Source organism: Dipodomys spectabilis, unplaced genomic scaffold (assembly GCF_019054845.1).
Source record: "Dipodomys spectabilis isolate Male_0828 unplaced genomic scaffold, ASM1905484v1 ptg000026l, whole genome shotgun sequence".
Taxonomy (NCBI): Eukaryota; Metazoa; Chordata; class Mammalia; order Rodentia; family Heteromyidae; genus Dipodomys; species Dipodomys spectabilis.
The window spans coordinates 290,196-304,727 of NW_024870703.1; positions in this window are offsets into that span (position 1 = coordinate 290,196).

Here is a 14,532-nt window from a genome sequence, read left to right on the forward strand (position 1 = left end):
AACAAGCTGACTCCATATTTAATATTGTTTTTATTTCTAAACCCATCTTCTCTTTCTTTGTTTAGGATTTTCTCAATTTTAACTTGGTCACTTGCCAGAAGCTTGAAATGGCAGAGAAACCAAATAATCTACAATTTTGCTTGGATTGCTTGCAGGTTTATAATGTACATTATTCCTTTAATTAAATTGGAAATTAACTTCCCACTATTCTATTTTCATCAATTCAACTTCAAGCTGCTCTTCTTGTAATCAGATTTGTTCTGTAATGGAAAATTATGAAACAGTGATCAGGTCCAGCTTTCTTCTTGGTTTATCCATGAGAGCCCCACGGTTTGTTATGGAATAATATAGAAGGTAAGAGGGTAGGTGTTTTTCTAATTAAAAGTGGTATGAATGAAGGCTCAGGCTTAAATTTCTTAAATTGTTATTATAAAGGTGATATATAGAGGGGTTACAGTTATATAAATCAGGTAAAAGCACATTTCTTTTCGGGCAATGTCACCTCTTTCCTTGCTTTCTTCCAGTTTAAGAGCCAGGTGTAAAGGTTATTGTTTCTTTGTTTTTAGGATTAGCCTTGAACCTTACAGATAAAGATAATGTGATACAAAGAACAATTGTGTACTGTTCAGTGCTTACTATATGTATGATAGGAATTTTCTGTCTTGAATGCTTACTGTCAGTAGCAAGTCTTTACTCGTGGTTTAGCATAAAGAACTGAATTCATTGTTGGATAGTATAATCCAGACATGAACCAAAGATAATTATTAACAGCCCTGACTATGTTTGTCTAATGTGAAAGCAGGCATTGGAATTGGCAAGTGATTGCGGCAATGGAGCATAATTTCTTTTTTTTTTTTAATTTAAATTTAATTTTATTTGGAGCATAATTTCTTATGTAAGATGAATATAAAAAAGCAATTAGTCTAAGTTGCTGAATTTGACTCACAAGATACAGTGTAGGTCCATATCAAACTCTATCCTAGCTGTAGAAAGGCAACCTGTAGGATCCTCTTTGTAAACATATATCTTTTGGTTATATGCTGAATACATAAACCTGGTTTTCTATCAATAAATTTCTAAGCAGGGATATGAAACTTTTTTTCGGTCGTGGGGATTGAACTCTGGACCTGGGTATTGTCACCGGAGCTTTCAGTTCAAGGCCAATGTTCTACCACTTGAGGCACAGCACCACTTCTGGTTTTCTGCTGTTTAATTGAAGATTAGAGTCTCACGGAGACTTTTCTGCCAGGGCTGGCTTTGAACCACACTCCTTATATCTCAGCTTCCTGAGTAGCTAGGATTATAGTCGTGAGCCACCAGCCCACCACTGATGACAAGAAGAAGGCATATGGATGCAGAAGATGGTTTTCTGTAGTGGTTTAAATATGAGATGTCTCCACAGCCTCAGGTTGGGAGTTAGCTAATGGGTTTATGGTTGAGTTGGACTCTGAGGCCTATAATTTAATCTGATAAGTAACTCAGACATAGATTTATAATACAGTTTTGGCATTGTTGGGAAGTGGTGGAAAGTTCATGTGTGTGGATTAGTTGGAGAAAGTAGATGTTGTGTCTGTGTGACGTATGGTGTCCATTACCCTTTCTCTTGTCATGCTTCCTGTCTGCCTAAGACACAAGCTCCTGCTAACAAGATTCTCTGCCTCCATACACCTTATAGCAGTGGAACAAATAAACCATGGGACCAAGTCTCTGAAACTATGACCCAAAATAATCTTTCTTTTCTTAAATTATGTCTCCCAGTTATTTGTCACCATGATGAAAAGCTGACCAATACACCAGCTTTTACTTACAACTTGTGTATTTATTTTTTTTCCCGCCTGGCGCTGGTGGCTCATGCCTGTAATCCTATCTACTCAGGAAGCTGAGATCTGAGGATCGCGGTTCAAAGCCAGCTGAGGGAGGAAGGTCCATGAGACTTATCTCCAATTTAATACCAGAAAACCAGAAGTGGCACTGTGGCTCAAGTGGTAGAACAATGGCCTTGAGCTGAGAACTCAAGTGACAGCACTCAGGCTGAGTTCAAACCCTAGGACTGACAAAATAAAAGTTTCATTTTTTTGTTATCTAGTTTGAAAATTTGAAGTGAGCTGTTTAATCCACTAGCATTTAATATAATAAAGTTGTCTTTTGTCTACCATCTCCTTATATATTTTGTATTTGTTTCTAGGACTTGTCCTTTCACTTTTTTCTTTATATTTAAAATAAGATTTTGTAAAAAATGAGATTCGTTTTTTGTTTTTTTTTTTTTTTTAACAGGAAAAGGGAAAAGCACCGTAGTGGCAGTGAAGGCTGACAAGCCCACTCTGCGGGAGAGGGAGAAATAGCGCCTGTCCCTATTCAAGGGCATCCTTATAACTTCAGGGCTAGAAGCAGAAGGTACTCTGCAAGCACAGCTGGGTCTGGGGACAGTGTCAAAAATGAGATTTTTTTTTAAACAATAACTTTTTGTAATATTTGAAGTATTTTGTCAGAAATAACTATCACATACAACTCATCATAGTTTCTTTGTACTACTGCTAATTGAACTCAGGGCCTAACACTTAGTAGTCAGACACTTTACTACTTGAGCCACATCTGTAGTCCCAGACTTCTAATTAACATTATACCACTTGATGTATAATACAGCCATCTGGAAGCATGATTCTGCTCTTACCTTCCCACTACTTATACTATTCACTTTGCTTCTACATATATTGATATATAAAATATAGTGTTATTTTTAATCTATTTACACAATTCTCTATCTTTTTAATTGCAGAGGTGATATACAGAGGGTTTACAGTTACATAAGCAAGGTAATACATATATTTATTTCTTATTATATTTTTATGGTAAAGATACTGTACAGAGAGGTTACAGTTACATGAGTAAGGTAATGAGTACATTTTCTCTTGAGCATTGTTACTCCTTCCTTTGTTTAACCTCCCTTACTTCCCCATCTCCCCAACTCAATGAGATGTATAAGACACTATGTTGAAAATGAACTTTATGGGCCTGGGAAGGTGACTCAGTGGTAGAGTGCTTGCCTTGCATGCATGAGGCCCTGGGTTCAATTCCTTAGCACTTCATAAGCAGATAAGGCCAGAAGTGGTGCTATGGCTTAAGTGGTAGAGAACTAGCCTTGAAGAGCTGAGGGACACAGCCCAGGCCCAGAGATCAGGCCCCACAACTCAAAAAAAAAAAAAGAACTTTACAACTTCCTCAAGTCTGCTCTTGTGCCAGTACCAAGTTGTTTTGATTACTATGGCTTTTGTAGTAGAGTTTGAAATTTGGTATTGATATTCTTCCAGCATTGTTCTTTCTGTTGAGGATTGTTTTTGCTATTCGGAGTCTTTTATTGTTCCATATGAATTTTTGGGTTGCTTCTTCTATTTCATTGAAAAATGAGGTTGGGATATTGATAGGTATCACATTGAATTTGTAGATAGCATTTGGTAGTATTGCCATTTTCACAATGGAATCCTCCCAATCCAGTAGCATGGGAGGTTTTACCACTTCTAAGTTCTGCTTTAATTTTCTTTTTCAGGTTTTTAAAGTTTCCATCATAGAGGTCCTTTACTTCTTTGGTTAAGTTCATTCCTAGGCGTTTAATTTTTTGTGGGGCTATTACGAATGGAGTTGCTTTCCTGATTTCAGCCATGCTCTTCTCATTGTTGGCATACAGAAAAGCCACTGATTTTTGAGGGTTAATTTTATACTCTGCTACTTTGCAAAGTTTTGGATCAGCTGAGTAACTTGGGAGTGGAGTCCCTGGGTTTCTTTAAATACAAGATCATGTCATCTGCAAAGAGGGAGAGTTTTACTTCATATTTCCCTATTTGGATTCCCTTTATGTTTGCATCTTATCTTATTGCTCTTGCTAGGCATTCTAATACTAAATTGAAGAGAAGTGCAGAGAGTGGTCCTTGTCTCATTCCTGAGTTTAGAGGAAATGGCTGTAGCTTTTCGGCATTAAGTATAACGCTGACTGTAAGTTTGCCATACACAGCCTTTATTATATTGAGGAATGTTACATGGATTCCTAGTTTTTCCAGAGCTTTCATCATAAAGGGGTGTTGGATCTTATCAAATGCTTTTTCTGCATCTATTGAGATAATCATGCGGCTCTTATCCTTGCTCTTATTGATGTGATGAATATATTAATTGACTTGCATATATTGAACCAGCTTTGGATCCCTGAAACGAATCCTGTTTGATCGTGGTGTATGATTTTTGTGATGAGTGTTGAAGCCAGAACTTTATTGAGAAGTTTTGCATTGGTGTTCATCAAAGAAATGGGTGTATAGTTCTCTTTCTTTGATGAGTCCCTGCCTGGTTTTGGGATGAGGGTTATGATGGCTTCATAGAAAACATTTGGTAGTGACTTTCACTTTCAATTTTATTGAAGAGTTGGAGGAGTATTGTTATGAATTTTGCTTTCATGGCCTTGTAGAATTCAGGGTAAATCCAGGGCTGGGAAGGTAGCTCAGTGGTAGAGCGCTTGCCTTACGTGCCTGAGGCCCTGGGTTCGATTCCTCAGCACCACATAAGCAAAAAGAAAAAAGCCAGAAGTGGCGCTGTGGCTCAAGTGGTAGAGCGCTAGCCTTGAGCTGAAGAGCTGAGGGACAGCGCCCAGGCCCAGAGTTCAGGCCCCACGACCGGACCAAAAAAAAAAAAAAAAGAATTCAGGGAAAATCCATGTGGTCCTGGACTTTTCTTGGATGGGAAGTCTCTTATTGCTTCTTCTAATTTGATGCTTGATATGGGTCTGTCACATTGGCTTAATTATCTTAGTTTAGTTTGGGGATGCCAATATTTGCTAGAAATTTGTCCCATTTCTTCCAGATTCTCAAACTTATTAGCCTAAAAGTTTGAGAAGTATTCCTTTATAATGTTCTGAATCTTGGTTGTTTCTGTGATGATGTTTGCATTCTCATCTCTGAGTTTGTTTATTTGGGTGTATTCTCTTCTTTTTCTGATAAGATTTGCTAAGGGTCTGTCAGTTTCATAATTTATTTAGAAGAACCAACTCTTTGTTTAGTTGATCCTTTCTATGGTTTTTTTGGAGTCTAATTCATTTGTTTCTGATTTAATTTTAATTATTTGTTTCCATCTACTGGTTGGGGTTTAGCTTGTTGCTCTTTTTCAAGGAGCCTCATTAAATTGTTGGTTTCAGTTCTCTCCAATGTGTTGATGTAGGAACTCAGAACTATAAACTTGCCTCTGAGTACTGCCTTTTCTGTGTCCCAGAAGAGCTGGTAATTTGTGTGCTCATTTTTGTTAAATATCATGAACATTTGAATTTCCTTTCTAATCTCTTCCATGATACACTGGTAGTTCTACTGTGTCTTGTTCAGAGTCCATGCGTTACAGGAATTTCTTTGGTGGCTTTTGGTGTTGAGTTCTAATTTTATTCTCTTGTGATCTGAGAAAATGGAGGGCATAATTTCACTGTTTTTGAGTTTGGACAAATTTGCTTTGTGACCTAAAATGTGGTCTTTTTTGGAGAATATTCCATGTGCTGCTGAGAAGAACATGTATTCTGATGCTGCTGGGTGAAATATTCAATAAGTATCTGTTAAGTCTAGTTGATTTATGCAGTTGTTTAGATCCAAGTTTTCTCTGTTGAGTTTTTGCTGGGTTGAGCTATCCAGTGGAGATAGTGGTGTGTTAAAGTCCCAACAATTAATGTCTTTGGATCTATGTGAGATTTGAGGGAAAGTAGTATTTCTTGGATAAATTTGGGTGCTCCATTATTTTGTAAATAGATATTTAGAATTGTAATATCCTCCTGAAGGAGAGATCCCTTAATTAGTATGTAATGACCTTTTTTATCCCTTCTCGGTAATTTTAATTTGAAGTCTATTCTATCTAATATCAGGATTGCAACTCCTGCCTGTTTATGGGGGCCATTTGCTTGGCAGATTTTATTCCATCCTTTCACTTTCAGAATATGTTTGTTTTTATGGGAAAGGTTTGTCTCTTGCAGGCAGCCGATAAATTTTTGATCCAACCAGACAATGTATGTTGCTTAATTGGAGAATTAAGTCCATTAATATTGAGAGTTAGGACTGAGAGGTATTTTTCTATTCCTGCTTTTTATTCATTTTGTGGGGGGGAGCTGTGCCTTGACTGTTCTTGCTGTGATTACATAGTTTTCTGTTTGTGGGCTGTTTCACTGCCAGTATTCTGTTCTTGTTGGGTTTCTATGTGTAGAATGTCTTTGAGGATTTTTTGTAAATCTAGTTTGATAGTGATATATTGTTTCAGTTTTTCCTTGCTGTGGAAGGTTTTTATTTGTCCTTCTGCTATGAATGAGAGCTTAGCTGGGTAAATTATTCTTGATTGGTAGTTGTTTGTCTTTTGGGTATGGCATACCTCATTCTGTGCTCTCTCGCTTTCATGGTCTCTGCTGAGAAGTCTCAGGTTATTCTGATTGGCTTATCTTTAGGTGATTGTTCTCTTTTCCCTGGCAGCTTTAAGAATGCTTTCCTTGGTTTCTATTGATCTTTTATGGACTATAATGTGGTGGTGGGATGTCCTATTCTGGTCTGGTCTATTTGGGATTCTAAAAGCTTGTTGTATCTGGATGGGTCTTTCCTTTTGTATATTTGGGAAGTTCTCTGCTAGGATTCTGCTGACAATCTTTCCTAATCCTGGCTTCTCTCTCCAGGACCTCCTCAATATCTATTAGTCTCAAATTAGGCTTTGGTCTTGTAGCTACTGTAATGATTTATCATGCTTCTTGGTTTTTGTTTTATATATGTGTGTGTGTGTGTGGTTTTTCTCTATGGAATCTAAACTATCTTCTGCCTCAGAGATTCTGTCTTCTGCTTCCTCAATTCTGCTTTCAAAGCTTTATACTTTGCTATTTATCTCTCTTCCTTCTTGCTGGTCTTTCTTAGTGGTGGCCAGCTCTTTATTGAGCTTTTCTTTTAACTATTGAATAGATTGCCTTTCCTCCTAGAGTTGGTTTTCAGACTTGTCTTTCAATGATTTTAAGTGAATGTCTATCTTTTCACTGGACTCTTTCTCCTTCTGTTGGATTTCCTTTATCTTTTTATTTGTGGAGTCCCTGAAGTTGTACATTAATTTTTGGTTGGCCTCGTCACATTCTCATATAGCCCTATGCAGGTTGTCCACCTTTTCATTCAGCAGATTTACCAGTAATGCTTTTAAAATATCTTCAGCATTATCCTCTAGGTCATTCCGGATCTGCTCTACAGCTTGTTTATGTGTAGATGGAGTTGGGTTTAGTTGATTGGCCGTATTTCTTGAATTTCTGCTTTGGAGACAAGAATAACTCCAATATAACAATAGGACAGTCTTTTAGGGCAGGAGTCCACCCAGTGTTATGTAGATGTATAGAACTTATAGTTTCAAAATTATGGGTAGTTGATTCCCTATTTATCTCTCTTTTTATTTGCTTGGAGAGGGATATTGCATTTCCAGAGTGGAGATTAAGTATAGTTGTAACTTGTGAGGCAATCTGGGTTTGGCTGTTAAGTAGTCTGTACCTTACGGTTAACAAAATGGAACCAGCTGCAAGTTGGCTCATATATAAATTGTTAGGTAGCAGTGGACTGACAAAAATGGAGAAGAAAAGGGTTAGGATTGGAGAGATATGAATTTAAATTAAGAAGAAAAGTTGGGTATAATGATAGTAGAGGGGTAGGAACAGCTTAGAGGAGAGATATAGTAGATGTTGTAGGAAGAAGATAGAGACCTTGTTTCAGAGTGTAAGAGGTGGAAAAGAATTCAAAGAAAGATTATGTAAGAAATAGCTTAGAAATCTAGATGAAAATAAGAGAAGAATTATATATATGTATATTTGGGAGAATTGCTGATTTTACAAAAAGTTTTATTGAAAGATTATTGAAAAGTTCATTAATCTAAGATAATTCTTGTAATTATTATGTTTACATACATAGAAAGCCTTACTTTCTGTATAGAACTAGACAGGTTAGCTCTTACAGAGTAGAAGTACGGAGAGAAACAAAGAGGAAAGAGTGAGAGGAAAAAAATTAAAATTAGGCAATCGAAAAGTGGAAGAAAAATACTTATGAAAAAATGAAAGATTTAAGTAAAACAGTAAATCCTAAAAACACAACAAAAAATAACACAAAGAAGCAAAAACAAACAACCAAAAATCAAACATTAAAAAAAGGCAAACTAAAAACAAAAATCTAAAGAGTGAGTTTCTCAGCTTGTTTGGGGATCTTGAGTCCCCACGTAGTCCTCTAAGCTGATACTTGATAAAACCTTGTATGCCTTGCGATAGTCCGCTTTCCTTGTGGCTTGGTTGAATCCAGATGACCTTTTGACAAGGAAAGGTGACTGCTACCTAGAATCCCACTCTCAGGCCTGATGGTGGGGAGTTGCGGGGACTGAGATTTGTAGTCTACTATCACAGGCATGGAGCTGTATTCCCAGGCTTTCCTAGGTAGCCACAGGAGGTTTAAGAATAGAGCTTAGGTCTGTGTTCACTTCTTATGTGATTCCTTCCCTTTTGGGCAGGGGCTTGGGTCAGAGGGCTTTGGGACCCTACAGAGAATTGCCACCCCCAGGGAGTGAACCCAATTGGGTTACTCAGAAGATCTGTAGCTGGTGGTGCACTGGATCACAGAGAGTGTGTTGTGGTGGCCAAGATGGCATTGGCAGGTTCTCAGTGGGAGGGTCTGGGTGTTGGCAGGACCAGGTGTGTGTGGGGGGGTGGGGTAGAGGGTTGGCATCTGCAGTTGGCTGCAAGGTCTCGCTCTGCTGGGTGGGGAGTCTGGGCTCTGGGAGGACCAGGTGGAGCTTGGGATAGTAGGCTACAGTAGGCAGCAGCGGTGCCGGGCTGCAGCAGCGGTGGAGGGTGGCGGGCAGCCTTGAGGGTGGCTGCTAGGGGCTATGTCAGCAGTGGCATGGGGCCACCTAGTTTGGTGGGTGGCGCCATCCTCAGCAGCTCTGGACTGTGCTGTCGGAGGCAGGGAAAGTGTGGGCCGGGCTTGTGCTGGGTTGGGGGAGCCCACAGAATGATGCCGTGGGGACTGGGGTAGGTGCCCAGTGGCGGCAGGGACAGAGCGGCTCCCAGCAGAGTACCCGCTAAGCTGGGGCTAGGGATTGGCTGTGGCTGTGGTGTCCCTGGGGCCATGCCCAGAGGTGGCAGGGGTCCACGGGGGTCCTGCCGGTGCTGCCAGCACAGGAACTTGGGCATTGGCTCCAGCCGCAATTTTGGGGTGCTGACCCGATGGTGCAGATTTCTGGTCGTTGCAATAGTGGTGTTTACCGAGTTCCTTCCTTTTCTGTAGCCTCCCAGAGGGTGGGTTGGACCCCGGGATTGCTTGCCAACTCCAGGTCTTCACCAGTTTCCCGCCTAAGTTTCCGCGAGTCTGGTGTTGAGCATTTTCTTCAGTTTTTGGATGCTTCTCTGCTTCAAATCTGCAGAAAGTCTTGGTGCTGCCGATTAGCAGGGGTCCCGCTCACTGTTTCTCTTTTCACCTTCCTTGTTGGCCTGTTGGGATATTCCTCTTACAGTAGGAAAAGTCTTTAGATATTTCGAGTTTGATTGGAGTGGGTTACTCCAGGTAAAGTGTGTGCTGTGACCCTAGATCTTCGTTTTGGTCAGAAACATGTGGTGGGACTTCCTGTGAGAGCTTCGCCATCTTAATATATTTCGTTCTGAACAGTGTTACCTCCCCTCCTTCATTTTCTCCTGCTTTCCCCGGATTCCTTTCCTCCTAAGCTGTAAAGTCATTTCCAACATAGTGACTAGTGAGTATCATTGTTGAATTGGTTAACATGTTGTCCCACCATTTCTGTGATTCCCCTTCCCTTCCACAAATCAGATAAACTTATATACAAGACAAAGTGTACAGAAATTGAAAACTGACACACAGGTATGAGCCAAAGTGAAAACAAACAAAGAAAAAAGAAATAACCGTAAATAGTACATTATAAAAACCTTTTGTTTCCCTTTCTTGGAACAGAGTTTCTGCATGGCAAAGGACATAGGTAGCAAGATAAATAGAAAGCTCACAGACTGGGAGAGAATCTTTACTAGCTATGCATCAGACAAGGGCCTCATATCTTATATCTTATACTTAGAGATTAAAAAATACTAAGCCCCCCAACAAACCCTCAAAGAAAGAACAATAAGTGGGTTGAAGACTTAAAGAGTGACTTCTCCAAAGAAGAAATAAGAATCTCTGACCATAAAAAGAAATGCAGATCAAAACAACATTGAGATTCCACTTCAGCCCAGTCAGAATAGCCATTATTAAGAAAACTAACAATAACAGATATGGTGGGAATGTGGCCGAAAGGAAATGCCACTGCACTGTTGGTTGAAATGTAAACTTGTTCAATCACTCTGGAAAGCAGTATGGAGGTTCCTCAAAAGATTAAATATAGAGCTACCCTATGACATAGCAATCCCATTCCTGAGCATTTACCCAAATGACCACACACAAGACCACACTAAAGCTATCAGCACAACCATGTTAATTGCATCATTATTTACCATTGCTAGTATATGGAACCAACCAAGATGCCCCTCATTGGATGAATTGGTCAAGAAAATGGAATTTATGCTTCCATCAGAAAGAATGACATTGCCTCATTTATAAGGAAATGGAAAAACTTGGAAAAGATTATACTAAGCAGAGTAAGTCAGAACCAAAGAAACATAGGCTGTGTTGTTTCACCCATTTGTAATAGCTAGGATATATCTATGATATTCTTAGCAGAGGATCACAATAGCTCAATACCTAGGTTCATATGACCATATAAAGTGAAGCTTATTGTTGTTGATCACACAGAGAGACCTGGGAACACGTGTCTGGTTGGCAGAAAGGGACCATACCTTGCGGGTATAGACAAAGTTTATTAAAACATCATACGCTTATATAGGGCATAGCGGCATAGGTAAGGTAAAACTGTAGTCAGAGGCCAATCACAGGTCAGAAGGATGACCTTAAACAATTCTTGGAGAATGTGGATGATTAGCAACCTTTAATCATTGATGGTTGATTGGAAAGAGTCATTCAAGGTAATAAAAGAGGAAGCAAGGTACAGGTGGGGCTCCATTAAAAAACACAAAAGGAATCTTGAGGCATAGTTCTTCACAATTAATTAGGAGGAGCACGAATGACACTTCCAAAAAACCATTACCTGAGTCTGGCACTGCAGGTCCTTTACCCAGCATTGAGAAAGAGGTGTCCCCCTTGCTTCCCCAGAGGAATGCATGCCAGCACATACCCTCATGGCACACAGGACCTCAGATGGGGCCTTGCGAGTCGATGCCTCCAAAATCATAATACACTGTTATATTTCAAACAAATAAAAGAAAACACCTTTTATAGGAGGATGTGGCTTAAGTGGTAGAGAACCTGTCTAACAACAATGAAGTCATAAGTTCAAACTCTCATATTGTCAATACTTTTGTTGGTTTATGTTGCTGCTGGCTTGTGCTCTTAAACGTTTGGTAATCTTCACTGTGAATATTTGTATGTGACTTATGAAATATAAAGAATAAAGTTTCATGTTTGAAGACCTACAGATCTTCATTGTAGCATCTTTCTTTAAGAGGGATTTGTATTAACTTGCTATCTAAGAAAACCAGGAATCTTGCACTCCGCTCTCCTTTCTTCTCCTTCATGGATGCTCTATGTCTTTACCATGATCCTGATGTTGGCATTTGTGTGCAGTGGAAGCTAAGGTTTCACATTTCCTTACCACTTTCTTGCTCTGGCTTTCATTCTTTTTCTTATTTTTATCCTTGAATTCCTTATTTCTTCCAAGCCTAGTAATGCAATAATCGTTATTGATGGCAATGTCTATAACTATATCTATATTTATATGTATCTTCTTTTTGGTTCATGGACTTCTATCTATCTTGAAAATTGGCTTGATATACTTTATTGATTTTGTATTATATTTTTGGTGGAATTGACAATGGTTTCAGGAAAGAGGATATCAATACTTGGTAAGCAAAGTATTTCTGAGATAATAAATATGAAAGCATCAACTTTCAACTCTGCACATCTTTCCATTGCTTGCATCATCTGCAGTAAGTACCCCTGGGTTTCGCTGTTAGAGGTCACTGCTAGAGCATCAGAATTCTATTTTTATAGCCACAGAATATGCTTTGACAGGTAAATCAGTTTTGATATTTTGTTGAACTCTATTTCAAGGAAATGTCTTTAATATTTTCCATTGTTAGGAAAAATTAAATTCGCAGTATTTCCCCCTTAAAAACACTTTGGATCCAATACCTGATATGATTACTTGTTGGCATGCTAATGTGTTTTCTCCTTATATTTTCTTTTCTGTTTATTTTCTAGAAATATGTACAAACTTCAGAACACTCAATAACTTGACATAGATTCTAGACTTGGGAAAATCTCTGAGATAAATTCTTGTTATGAAATAGTAAATAGTGTCAAGACTTATTGAGCAAGTCAATGGGTTTTATGGAGAAAAGTGTCTCCTGTGGGAAGTAGAGGAGCTCACAGTTTATTTCAGTATTGCAGTGTTGGCTATTTTAATAATTTTACTATAGATATTTTGCCTAATGTTGGTAAAATTCATGCTGATAATTTGTCCTGACCTAAAATTGATCTCTTGTCCATCATCAAAGAAGTTCACTGAGCTTTAATTTTAGTAAATAAAAGATAGCAATTATTTAGGATACTGTTTATATACTGTACTTCATAATCATATGAGCTTTACCAATGAAAACCATGGCCTTGATAATCCTTTTTTTTTTTTTCTTTTCTTTGAGATACTGGTGTTTGAATACAAAATATCAGGCTTCTTAGCAAATACTCTATGACCTGAGCCACATCCCTAGCCTTTTGTGGCTTTAATTATTTTTTAAGATAGCATCTTGTGTTTGTTTGTTTTTCCCAGGCTGGTCTGGACTTTATTCTTCCCATCCATGCCTCCTGAACAACTGGAACCATATGTATACCACCGTGCCCTGTTGGTCAGCTTATAACTGTGGTTTTCCCAATCTCTGCTTCCTCAGTATTTGGGATTGTAGGGGTGCACCACCATTTTTGACTGAGGATCCTGTAAGTGTGTGCATGCATCTGTGTGTGTGTGTGTGTGTGTGTATGTGTGTGTGCATGTGCATTGTGTGTGTGTGTGTGTGTGATAGTCCAGGAGCTTTAACTGGGCCTGGGCGCTGCGCTGGTCCTGCGATTTTGTGTGTGTGTGTATGTGTGTGTGTATGTGTGTGTATGCTCAAGTCTAGCGACTTGAGCTACATCTCTACTTCTAGCTTTGGGGTAGTTTATTGTTGATAACAGTCTCAGAGACTTTTTTTGCTTGAGTGGGCTTTGAACTGTAATTCTTAGAACTCAGCCTCCCAAGTAGCTAGGATTACAGGCAGGAGCCACTGGAACCCGATTGACTGAGAATTCTTACTAACAGAATTTATTTCCTTATTTCCTCTCCATGTATTTATAGAAAAGATGATTAGCAGTGTGAAACTATGGGGGAATGTAGAAGAACAGGAAGGGGAGGGATTTCAAAGCATCACACTTAGGGAAGAAGATTCATTCTGATGCTACTAGCTAAAAAGTATGGGAGACCATCTTGGGACTCTAAGATTCATACTCAAAATCACTCAGCTAACATGGTAACATGAATGACAGTAATTCCTTGTCCTTGGAAAAATGGATTATTTGTAAGTGAATATCTACTTTTTTGAATTGTGCTACCATCAAAATCTCTCATGCAACATATTTGCTTGCTGAGCAAGCAAAAGGTCTTGATTTTAAAATCTTAGTAAACAAAACATAAAAAAAAATTAAAAATGGATGAGGGCCCAAATACATATTTCTTAAAAGAAGAGTGAAATGGCCAATGTATTTCTCAATCTCATGGATCACCAGTGGAATGTAAATTAAAACCACAACCAGAGAATCCATTACAGTTCTTATAATGGTGCATATCAAAAGATGATCACAAGTGTTGGTTAGAATGTGGAGTAAAAGGGGACCCTTGAACACTATTGCTGAGAATGTAAATTAATATAGCTATTGTAGAAAATGGCACAGAAATTGCTTAGAAATCTAAACATATTTAAATGATTTGTTTTTCCCTTCCCCTCCACAAATTATACCAATGTCAAATACAATGAAAGCAGGGGTTATACCGTGGGGGAGGGATATACAAAGCAACAAAGAAATCATCTTATAAATATTTTAGAAACAATCGCAAGAAAGAAAAAACATTTGAATACTTATCTTAGGGTTCATTTCACCTAACATCAACTTATCTGACCTTTTCTGCTTGTCTCAGACATATACTAGTTATTGCAAATAAGGGAAACCATGGGACCTATGTTTCTTTGGGCCTGGCTTACTTCACTTAACAAGTCGTTATGTCGAAAAATGAAGTTCAAAACTTTGGCCGGGGGCTGGAGAGTGGGGGAGCATGATGGGAAGGGATGGGAAGGGGAAACAAAGGAGGAGGCAACAATGCTTGATAAGAAATGTACTCATTACCTTGCCCATGTAATTGTAACCCTTCTGTATGGTATTT